General features: G+C 42.9%; 1 protein-coding gene across 1 annotated transcript in view; it reads right to left on the bottom strand.

Annotated features, from left to right (window-relative positions):
• Positions 1 to 10691, bottom strand: part of SPATA13 (spermatogenesis associated 13) — a 147762-nt gene extending 137071 nt beyond the window's left edge. The window contains exon 1 of the mRNA XM_081277705.1: positions 10494 to 10691. The gene's annotated coding sequence lies outside the window, so the exon portion shown is untranslated. The remainder of the gene's footprint in view (positions 1 to 10493) is intronic.
• Between the last annotated feature and the right edge of the window lie 1968 nt (positions 10692 to 12659).

Genomic DNA, 12659 nt, shown 5'->3' with positions numbered 1-12659 from the left:
GGGAATCAACCTAACAAAAGAGGTGAAAGATTTATACAATGAAAACTACAGAACCCTAAAGAGAGAAGTAGAAGAAGATCTTAGAAGATGGAAAAATATACCCTGTTCATGGATAGGCAGAACTAACATCATCAAAATGGCGATCTTACCAAAAGTTCTCTATAGGTTTAATGCAATGCCAATCAAAATCCCAATGGCATTTCTTGTAGAAATGGATAAAGCAATCATGAAATTCATATGGAAAAATAAAAGACCCAGAATAGCAAAAGCAATTCTAAGCAGGAAGTGTGAATCAGGCGGTATAGCGATACCAGATTTCAAACTATATTACAGAGCAATAGTGACAAAAACAGCATGGTACTGGTACCAAAACAGGCGGGTGGACCAATGGTATAGAATAGAGGACACAGAGACTAATCCACAAAGTTACAACTATCTTAGATTTGATAAAGGGGCTAAAAACATGCAATGGAGAAAGGATAGCATCTTCAACAAATGGTGTTGGGAAAACTGGAAATCCATTTGCAACAAAATGAAACTGAATCCCTTTCTCTCACCATGCACAAAAGTTAACTCAAAATGGATCAAGGAGCTTGATATCAAATCAGAGACTCTGCGTCTGATAGAAGAAAAAGTTGGCTCCGATCTACAGATTGTGGGGTCGGGCTCCAAATTCCTTAATAGGACACCCATAGCACAAGAGTTAATAACAAGAATCAACAAATGGGACTTACTTAAACTAAAAAGTTTTTTCTCAGCAAGAGAAACAATAAGAGAGGTAAATAGGGAGCCTACACCCTGGGAACAAATTTTTACTCCTCACACTTCAGATAGAGCCCTAATATCCAGAGTATACAAAGAACTCAAAAAATTAGACAATAAGATAACAAATAACCCAATCAACAAATGGGCCAAGGACCTGAACAGACACTTCTCAGAGGAGGATATACAATCAATCAACAAGTACATGAAAAAATGCTCACCATCGCTAGCAGTCAGAGAAATGCAAATCAAAACCACCCTAAGATACCATCTCACTCCAGTAAGATTGGCAGCCACTATGAAGTCAAACAACAACAAGTGCTGGCGAGGATGTGGAGAAAAGGGTACTCTTGTACATTGCTGGTGGGACTGCAAATTGGTGCGGCCAATTTGGAAAGCAGTTTGGAGATTCCTGGGAAAGCTGGGAATGGAACCACCATTTGACCCTGCTATTGCCCTTCTCGGACTATTCCCTGAAGACCTTAAAAGAGCATGCTACAGGGATACTGCCACATCGATGTTCATAGCAGCACAATTCACAATAGCTAAACTGTGGAACCAACCCAGATGCCCTTCAATAGATGAATGGATAAAAAAAAAAAGTGGCATCTATACACAATGGAGTACTATGCAGCAATAAAAAATGACAAAATCATGGAATTTTCAGGGAAATGGATGGCACTAGAGCAGATTATGCTTAGTGAAGCTAGCCAATTCCTAAAAAACAAATACCAAATGTCTTCTTTGATATAATGAGAGCAACTATGAACAGAGCAGGGAGGAAGAGCAGGAAGAAAAGATTAACATTAAACAGAGACATGAGATGGGAGGGAAAGGGAGAGAAAAGGGAAATTGCATGGAAATGAAGGGAGACCCTCATTGCTATACAAAATTACATATAAGAGGTTGTGAGGGGAATGGGAAAATAAACAAGGAGAGAAATGAATTACAGTAGATGGGGTAGAGAGAGAAGTTGGGAGGGGAGGGGAGGGGGGATAGTAGAGGATAGGAAAGGCAGCAGAATACAACAGTTACTAATAGGGCATTATGTAAAATTGTGGATGTGTAACCGACGTGATTCTACAATCTGCATTTGGGGTAAAATATGGGGTTCATAACCCACTTCAATCTAATGTATGAAATATGATATTTCAAGAGCTTTGTAATGTTGTGAACAACTAATAAAAAAAAAAAACAAGAAGCCTCTTCAGTAAGATGAGCTGAGCAGTCTGCTCTAGGGATTTCAGATTTATTTTAGAAAAGTCAAAGGTAGAAAAAACATAGAATGTGGGCCTGGCAGATCTTAAAATGACCCTACTTTTTAAAATACCTTATTTATTTTGTGCACATTTTAGATTTCTTGTTAACCTCCAGTTTCTTTTTTTAATTAAAAACTTAATTTTTCTCACTGAAATATATATTCCTTTTGGATAAAACTAAACCTGCAGATATTAATATACCCCTTTCTTTTTTGTTTGAAAGAGGGTTGGAGGGATGTTATTTCAGAAGGATCCCTGGAACATTTAAGCAAGGGCCATTCCTTTGATGGCCTGTATTTCTAAACCCTATTCAGTCCCTGGGTAAAGCAAGTGATAATGGCTAAGACCACACAATGGAAGTTAGTCTTTACCATAATACTGAGCAGTCTGTGTGCTGGCTATACAAAAGTTTCTCTAGCAGTGGATTTTTGCTTAGTAATTGGGCAGCAGAACACATACAGTGAATCAATTCTTTCCATTTGCAAATACACATTTAAATGTACTAGGGCCAGTCTAACAGTAAACATCTGCTAATTATTGGCTTGCACCACAATGCAAAACCAAAGACATAATCTAAATTTTCCACAGATAGAGAACAAATCATAGACTCGATATGAATTCACATATTTCTCAATTATGTAATTAATGTGACCACAGTACCAGGACATTGATTATACACCAAAATAAATTAGAAAGCAGCAGCACTCAAACCGAGTCAAAGGCTTCCTCTGCTTTGGGTCACTTACTCAAATCTTATAGCCTTGCGTACACTCCATATTAATAACTTGTCAGGATATCTTAGGATCATTGCAGCACGGGGTTTGATTTAATTAATCTCAGCAGGGTTCAAAGAAGTCCCATGAACTTAACATGAAAAAATGTCCTTCAGATATTCTATTATTAAAGGTTAAGTAATTATGTCACCACAAAAAAACAGGTATAGAGAAGGCTGCCCTTATAAATAGAAACCAAAAGAAAGGGCTGGGGCTGCAGCTCAGTGATACAGTGCTTGCTTAGCATTCATGAGGCCCTAGGTTTGATCCCCAGCAGGGGGGAAAAAAAAAAACAGAAATACTTTATCCATGCTGACAGAGAGAAATTCGTCACAGAAAAGGAATAAAATTGCTAGCTTAGTGTTTGGCGCAAAGCAGGTGCTCATCAACATTTGCTGAATGAATAAAACAATGAATGAAGGTGGAATGAATATGTATGAATATGTATGACAGGATAATATGCAATAAGATTATACATTCCTTCAAATAATGTTTAGAAATACATAATTTATAACACAATGACATTTAGATCCTAGAAGACAGATCAGTTTCCAAAGAGAGGCCAAGTCTGGAAATAATTTGAAAACTTAGTTACAAATGATGGTTTAGAAAAGGTACCAAATCCTAGGGCACCTGATTGACTTGAACATTTCTATGCACATTGTAAAGCACTGGTACTTCAGATCTTAGGCCCTTGTTCTCCACTCATAGCACCATCTTCTGAATCCTTGCTCCTAAAGAATGCTCAGAGGATTGGATGTAGAGATCCCCACAGCATTGAAACCATTTTACTTTCCAACTCTCAGAACATGGCAAGACACCACTATAGATCTGCAAACTGACGTGCATCAACCAACATGGTTTATTCTCAAAGGAAATGGCACCTGCATTGCTTCTAATCACAAAACCACCACAGCCTCTGTCAGCAGGCCTGTCCTCAGCACTTCCTATGTGCCAGGGATGTTCTTCTAAGAACTTTATATAGACCCATTCAGTCCTCACAACAGCCTATGACAGTGGTTCCCAAACTTGATTCTACCTGGAAGCTGTCAAACATCCCAAAGTCTAGGTCATGCCCCAAACCAATCACAGGGTTTTTTGTTTGTTTGTTTGTTTTGGGGGGTGGCGTGAAAGAGACCTCAATTTTTTAAAGACTCCTCCAGCTGCCCTGACTAGGTAATGCCAACGTGCAGCTAAGCTTCTGAAACCCTCAGCTGAGAGATCCAGTATTACAATGGCTGAATGTATGTGTCCCTCCAAAATTCACATATTGGAAGTGATTAGGTCATGACAGCTCCACCCTGATAAATGGGATTAATGCTCTTATAAAAGAGGCTTCAGAAAGCTATCTGGTCCTTCCATCTTTTCTGCCATGAGAGGACACAGTGTTGGCCCTTTTTTGCCCTTTTCACCCCTCCTGCTATTTGAGGATGCAGCAAGAAGACCCTCACCAGACATCAAATATTTATGGCTTAAGCTTGGGCTTCTAAGCCTGCAGAACTAAGTTTCTCTTCTTGATAATTACCCAGGCTAAGACATTCTATTATAACAGGGAGAAGGGAATAAGATAGATACTGTCTTTGTTTTTCACATATGATAACTAAGGCACAGAAAGGTTAAGACCTTCACAAGGTCACACAGCTGATACAGCAACAGAGATAAGCAGATTGCCATACAACTACTAAACCAAATCATGGCAGCTTCAGGTATTCCAGAAAGAGGTTATACAGTGGCATGAAGCAGGGTGGACAAAATAAACTGTTAGGACATACACTGGGGAAAGATGTACACAAATGTGGATGACTGTTGACTTGAGGGAAACTAACCACCACACAATCAGGAAGGAGCACACTCACAGGCACAGCCTTTGCAGTTCTCTGCAAAGGTATTCACATAGCAATTAAAAAGTAGCAGTGCAGGAGCTGGGAATGTGGCTCAGTGGTAGCACACTTGCCCAGAATACTCAAAATCCTGGCTTCCATCCACAGCGCTGTAAAATAATTAGAAAAAAAAAAAAAAGAGTTGCTATTTCCAGGTTACCTCCTGAAAGCACCTGCTTTAGAACAGTAGTGCTCAGACATCAGTATGCATGAAAATCACCTGGGAGGCTCATTAAACTACAGAGAGCTGGGAGACACCCCCAGAGTTTCTAATTCAGTACAGCCTTAGAATTTACTTTTCTAACAAGTCCCCAAGCATTCTTGATGCAAGGGCCATGCCTTAGGTGCACAGGATCAGACACATTGACAAGCTGGGGGCTGTAGCCACAAGAAGCTGTTTGAAGGCCTCTGGTGATACCAAGCTAAAGTCCACCTCCCCACCTCTGTTTATACTGTCCCTGGAGGCTGGAGTACTTGCCTTTGTCAGTGGCTTCCCTGCTTGCTCTGTCCTCCAGGAAGCTTTTCTGGATCTCAGAGCTCTCCTGTGCTCCCCAACACCCTCCGTGTAAACAGAACACCTCACCCACTGCTAGGTTTTTCCATATCCACCTCTCCCACCAGATAAGAAGGGGAACCTCTATGAAATTAATTCTGATTAATTTTCCATCTTCAGCATCTAGTAAGTGTTAGGTATACATTTGTTCCTCCAAACCAGCACTGAAAGTATTATCACACCTGTGATCACAATAGCCATAAATCCACATAATTCCCCAATTAGTCAATTAGTGATGAATTAGACAGAAGCTTAAACTTCACAGGAAAGCGGTCTTTCCCTTGCCTTCCCTGGGAAGGATGGAAATGGAGCCCATTTCTGAAGCATTAGAACCACAGAGTCCAAACATATACGTGGAATATGTTCAGAAGAACAAGCATAAGTTGTTCAAGACCTAAGACCTGTTATCTCCATCTATATCATACATGGTGTCTTGTTTAAGGACACTGTTATAATTTTAACACTCAAGTACAACAGACTGCTCACTGTACCTATTACACAGTATTTTTTTCTTAAAAAAACAGAGACTGACCGAAGGTCTGACCTGCAATACCAGGAACACATCTCATCGCAGGGCTTCCATCTGGCTGCTGTCAGACAGTAAAAGCTTATTCGCCCTTCCCCTTGCACATGCTCCAACAAAGATTCCCCTTTCCCAGTTTGTTGAAGTCTACAGTAGGGGTGCTGGGGCAGGTGTGACTAAGAGGGGCAGTGTTAAGAGGACAGGGTAGCTAATTGGCCTGAGGAAGGTCCTAGAGACCCCTCAGGTTGCTTTCCTACCAAAAATGCTCCAGTCTGGCCATTTGAGGCCTATGTTCTATTTTTTTTTTCTAGGGACAGTTTGCCAATTTTAAAAAACATACTCTGCCAAAGTGTTAATTTGGGTTGAGGGGACAAGCTGGCCCTTCCCCTCTCCTGGATTAGACAAGTGGAGTTCCTTAACCTTGTGGCTAAATCCTGAAAAGAAGGTAAGGGTCAAGTGGGAAAAATTTTGAGACAGGTACATGGTCCATGAAATTAGAACATCTAAGCTCTCTTAGATATTTCACAAAGACAGTGAAAGGCCTGCTTCAGGGAAAAGGGTGGGAGTGTTTCTGACCAGGAAATCAGATCCTTTGTAGTCCTGGTTAGACAAGGGACAGTCTGTCATCTTGGACATTGGAATGTGAAGACTATAAGATGGATTATTATCTGCATCTACCTATGTTGCCATCCCAACCACAACACATTGCCAGAACCACATGGAAAAAGCAGCACCATTCTCTTCATTCTGGAGCTTGCCACAGTTCCCCAGGTTCAGAGAGGCAGACAGCACCGTTTACACCCAAGAAAGAGCCAAAACTGGACCCAGAACTCTTCTGAGCCTTCAAGCTCATAGGCCTTGCTGCCCAATTCAGTGCTTTTTCTTCCTCAGCTCAGCAAGTAGGAACCATCTACCTGGTAAAAGGTGTAAAAAGCTTTGTAATAGCTTTTCTGTCTCAGGGAGTCACAGGCTATAGAAGGATGCACACGGATCTCCTAAGCCAGGCAATCCTCAGTTCAAGTCTCAGCTTCACCTCTGATGATGGAGCTTTGGGCACCACACAATCCTCATCTGGACACAAAACACGGCCAAAAATGTGCTCAAAAGTTTCCTCCAGGGGCTGGGATTATAGCTCAGCAGTAGAGCACTTGCCTCGCACATGTGAGGCACTGGGTCCGATCCTCAGCACCACGTAAAAATAAATTAAATAAAGATATTGTGTCCATATTTAGAAAAAAAAGTCTTTAAAAAAAAAGTTTCCTGGCTGGGGATGTGGCTCAAGTGGTAGTGCGCTGGCCTGGCATGCGTGCGGCGCTGGGTTCGAGCTTCAGCACCACATACAAATAAAGATGCTGTGTCTGCTGAAAACTAAAAAATAAATATTAAAAAAATTATCTCTCTCTCTCTTTAAAAAAAAAAAAGTCTCGGGCTGGAGATGTGGCTCAGCGGTAGCGCGCTCGCCTGGCATGCGTGCGACCCGGGTTCGATCCTCAGCACCACATACAAACAAAGATGTTGTGTCCGCCGATAACTAAAAAATAAAATATTAGGATTCTCTCTCTCTCTCTCTCTCTCTCTCTCTCTCTCTCTCTCTCTCTCTCTTTAAAAAAAAAAAAAAAAGTCTCCTCTCTTCTCCCAAGGGGTCCATGGCCACCTGCTACACTCTAGAAGTCTAGAAGACTAGTGAAGCCATTACACACAATGCACACCTTAGAGCAGCAGGGTTTAATTCTGCCCAGAAAAGTTGTTCTGGAAGGAGTCGGGCATCATATATAAACAGGACTCTTGTGTCTCTCTGAAGGTGCGGAGAATCACAAAGAGGGCACAGGTAGGAACCCAGAGAAGACTGTGGGGCAGGGAGGTGGCAATACAAGAACAGCAGGTACTCTTGCCCTTGACTTGCTTTCTCTCTCATTGCTGTTTGATTTGCAATACAGAGAAGAAAATTGTGTACCTGCTTTGTACTAATGCCACGTACCTTTGGTGTTCTTTCCTTACATTTTAGAAATAGTTCTTTCTAAAACATCTAAATTTATATTTCTGTGATATTATGATCATAATTATGCCATTACATGTCTCAAAAGCAAACATTTCAAAATATTTAGCTTTTACACGGAAAAAAAAAAAAAAGTGTGAAGGGAAAGGAATGGAAGGGAAGGGAAAGACAGTTTGTCACTTTCAACAGCAGAGAGATCAACCCACCAAGCTATAGAGCCCCATGGGCAGCTCTACTCCTCTGCTGCTTCCCCTTGGATATGTCATTTTATTTCTCTGGGCCACAGATTCTTCATCTGTGGAATGTGAAGTTCTTTCCAGCTACCAGAGTATATAACTTCAACAACAGTCTATCTCGGTATCTGTAAATGTAGAAATACTTGCCTCCAACTCTTAGGAGGGTGAAAACTAACAAGGAAATGTTTGATCAAGGCTTCAAGATTGCACAATGAAACAGAAATAAACAAGTCTTATAAAATCACACAGTTCTCAGGGACCCCAAAGTCCATCCAGCTAAAGTGAAACTGAACTTTCACCACACAGGAGATGATTGGCAATGGTCTTTTTTATGACATTTTTTCTTCCTGGCTGAGGGAAAGCAGACAGAAGGCACAGGTGAACTGACAGCCCAGGCACTATCCTCAGGCATTCTAGAGAACACCAGGCATTCCAAATTTTCTCCAGCATGGTCCTATAAGAGTTTGTGTCCTCAACAAGTGTACATAGCAGACTAAATAAAACATGTCAAATAATGACCTCATTTATAAAGCTAAACTCCAAGCATGCCTGAGTTTGAGAGGCCAGTCCTATGGCATGGAAGCTCTGTGCCTAGTGAGAAGAGGGTTTCCACCACTGTATAGCCATGAGAAACCTAGTCCGTTACTTTTCTGAGTTCCCTTTTCTCATTGGTAAAATAGGGACAATGTAGATTCTACATTACAGGGATATAAAGAGGATTTTAAATGAGTATTAACTACATGTAAACCCTCAGAACAGTGTTTAGCACACAGCAAGTGTTTAATAAATGCTACCTAATAATCATATTAATATCAGTATTAACATCATTCAAGAACTATACGTGCTATTCTGCTAAAAAAAAGAAAGAAAGAAAAGAAACAGTGGCAAATGGGAAGGTCCTGAGATCCAGATCACTCCTGAGGAAATGCAGCTGCCCCCTCCTCCTCGTCAGAATGTCTCCTCCTAGACATTCTGAAATACAGATGTATGCAAGATAATGGAGTGCTAAATGGAAAGGAGGAAAAGGAACCTAGGGATGCTAAGGGACTGTGAAAAAGCACAACAGAAGGACCAGAGACCAGATGTGCTTACAAGGGCAGCAGGGAGAGTGCTGGAGAAAACACTTGCCAGGAAAAAGCAGGTAAATGGGAAGAAAGTGCCTGTAGAAGGAGGAGGTAGGGGGGACAGGATGGGACACCCAAACAAGCAAAGGAGCAAAAATAAAGGATATAATGAATCTTAGAACTGGGAGAGAGGTGAAGAATGGCAAATTAGGGGGCCTAAGAAGGTAGATGCAAATTAAAATATTGGATAAGAAGAAACAGCCACATAAAGAGCCTGAGGATGGGGAAGGGGCAGAGAACAAGGTTCTGCAGCACATGGAGGGGTGCATAATTAACCAGAGAACAATGCTGTGAGGAAGTTTAAAAGTGGGGGGAGGGGAGACTAAAAGAGAAACTGGGCGTTTGTTAAGAAAGGTGGGAAAGAAAATAGAGTGGAAACAAAAAAACAAAAAACTTAAAATAGGATGAAATTTCCCTGCCTGTTAGTAAGAATAAAAGAGGGCAAAGAACTGGGCGATCTGGAGGAGTTAATAGGGAGGAAAACACTAGGCAACAGAAAATGAGTTGAGGTGCAGACTTGGGAAACCATGGTTACAAATGCTAAATAAATATCAAACAATTATTCTATTTATCAATATAATTATCCAACGCTGGGAAGCAACTAACCCAGACTTGCTGGCTTTGATTTTTTTTTTTTTTTTCAATTGGAGGGAGGGAAATTTGCTCCGATCCTGAACTGCTCAGTCAGATGGGTGGCCCGCCAACACAGGTCACCTGAGTTCCCCCTGATGCTGGCAGCAGCGCCGGCTTCTACCTTCCTGGGACTAATAATTCTTCCACCTCCTGAACAGAAATGGTGCCAAACCAACTCTGCCAGCTCACTCCCTTTCAGTCAAGTAAGGACAGACATCAAGTCCCAAAGTCTTTCTCCCGGAATAAGCCCCAGTAGGGAACTGGGGGAAAAACTTGCTTTCTAAGCCGAGTTCTCCAACCGCATCCCCGACCGGTCCTCTGGAAGCACAGGTCGTGCCGCTGAAGTGAGCAGAGCGTTAAAGGAGTCTCTCAGCAGCCAAGGGTTTATTCAACCTTTGTCCGTTCTCCCGACGCCACCCCCTCAGACCGGGGCCAGTGAGCAGGGCGCGCGGGGTAGAGTTTCAGGGTAATCCCTGGACGGGTCCAGCAGGAAACCGCCTCTTGCCAGAACACCACACGCACGCTCTGACCCGAGGCAATGCTGCTGGAAAAGCCGGAGGGCGCCAAGGAACCACTGCCCGGCAGGGAGCACAAACAGCGGCCCAAAAGGTGAGCAGCCGAGGCAGAGCCCACGAACCGCGAGGAGGAGTTGAGAGCAGTAGACCCTCAAGTCACTGAGGCCGTCACTTACTCCCCGCGTGCCCAGCCAACAGCCCGCGCCGGGCAGACCCGAGCGCCCCCGGTGCAGCCTCACCTCGCGCCATCTCCACTTGACGGAGCCTTCAGAGCCAACGTCTCCAAGACGTCCCTGCGCCCCAGGGACTGCTCCAGGCCAGCAGAGCCCCGAGCTCGCCGGGTTCTCTCCGGCGCGGCCTCGGGGCTGGAGGCTCTGGGACAGCCGCGGGAGAAAGCGCGGAGCAGAGCCTCCACCCGCCGGCCACCGCCGGCTCCCCCAAACCACGCCCCCCGGCCCAGCTCCCTCCGGCCACGCCCCCAGCCCCGGCACGCCCCGCCGATTCACCTCAGGCCACGCCCCTGCTCGGCTCACACCGCCCCCCCCACCTCGGGCCCAGCTCTACCCCCTGGCCTTGCCCGGTGGCGCGGCTTTTCGCTGGCAACCACCCCGAGGCCTTGCCTTCTGCACAGTTCCTCCACTCTACTCCATCCTGAGATCCAGCTCCACCCCGGAGTCCTCCCCACTCTCACTTCACCCCATCCAAAAAATTACCCCCCTACCACGCCCCATCCCGGTTTCTCCAGTCACAACGCCCCCTACCCAGCGCGACTCTCTTCCAGCCTCCCATCTACCCCCCACTGCAGCTCGCCGGCTGCCCCACCCCACCCCCAGCCGGGTTCCTCTCCTACTCCCACCCACAGCGAACTCCAGGGTCCGCCTGAAGAGGGAGAAGCCGCCTCTTCGCCTGGGCAAGGGTCCCCACTCCTAGCCCCACTTCTGCCTGTAGTTCATGTGGGGCGAAGGCTGCGCTTGATTTCAGAGTGAAGGGAAGGAACCCCAAGGTGAGGATGCTTCAACCTACTGGTTTCCCCATGGCCTGGGGCACGTCTTGTGAGGGTGTTTCAGTGAACTCAAAGGACCATCCCCTTTCTTATTTGTCCTAATCATTGATTCACATGAAAACCACAGAGGGGATGCAAACCCTTCTGTGCCCCAAATGTTCCATGATTATTTCCTGTTACACAACTAATGGAATTCATAAAATAAGTGCATTCTTTTTAAAAAGTGTAGTTTTTAAGATGATTCCATTGATTGGTTATGATGTGCAAGCACGATTATTATAAACATGTATTACTTTTACAATTGAATACCACAATTTTTAGACAAAAGGACAATTAATATATTGCCCAATGAAAATCAATTAATTGTTGTTTTAAATATTGAAAACACTAACCTGTGTGATCATATAATGGTGGGTATATGTCATTATGCACTTGTCAAAACATAGAATGAACCTCTTATAAGCCATGATCTGTAGTTGTTCATAGCCTATCAGTATTGACTCATGGGTTGTAACAAATGTGCAGGACTAATACTGTTGACAATACAAGAAACTGTGTGGAGGGAGGGAGTATGAGGGAGAGTATATCAGAGCAGTACAATTTCCACTAAGTTTTCTGTAAACCTAAAACTGTTCTAAAAAATAGGCTACCAATTAAAACACGCCAAGATATTAAAGTAGTATTACTACGTGGTAAAAATATGGGCAGATTTTATTTTATTCTTTTAGTTCCCCAAATTTTTGACAATGAGCATGTATGTTAAAAGCAGAAAAAATATTCTAAAAAATAAGCTGTGGAAAATTTTATAGACACAGCATGAAAGATAATATAATTAAATATTCCATTTTATTTCTATTTTATGTAACTAACAAGATCTGCAAGAAGCCCTCATAAATGAAACCCGTCTTAATATTGTTAAAAAAAGAGTATCAAGGACTAACTTGAAAGTTTTTTTAGTATCTCGTTAGAATTAACTTAAATCTGAGCAGTAGGTTTTGATTTTTCTTTTAAAAACATCTGTGTTTCCAAAGATTGTTTCTGCCTGCTTGGAAACCACTATTAATATTTACATACAATGCTTTTTTTTTTTTTTTTTTTAGCAAAGAAACCATTATATTTGAAACCACATCCTTGGGAAAATAGGTTTGGCATTTAAATGAGTAGATTTCTGTAGAATCAAACAGACTTGAACTAAAAGCATCCTGCCTCTCAGACACCCAGAGTGACCCTCAGTAAGCTAAGTTTCAGCTTCCTGTTCAGTGTGGAGCTGACAGTGGTAGCTCCCTTTCTTCATTGGTTGGGGAATTAAAACTCTTAATATCATCTTAATATATATGGGTGCCTGATAATTGTTAGTTGTCCTTTAAAACAAATAAATAAACATTTTTCAGGATTTCAGTGG

This window comes from Spermophilus citellus, assembly GCF_964194105.1.
Source record: "Spermophilus citellus genome assembly, chromosome: 1".
Classification (NCBI taxonomy): domain Eukaryota; kingdom Metazoa; phylum Chordata; class Mammalia; order Rodentia; family Sciuridae; genus Spermophilus; species Spermophilus citellus.
The sequence above is the reverse complement of the archived record's forward strand: the minus strand, read 5'-3'. Positions and strand labels throughout refer to the sequence as shown.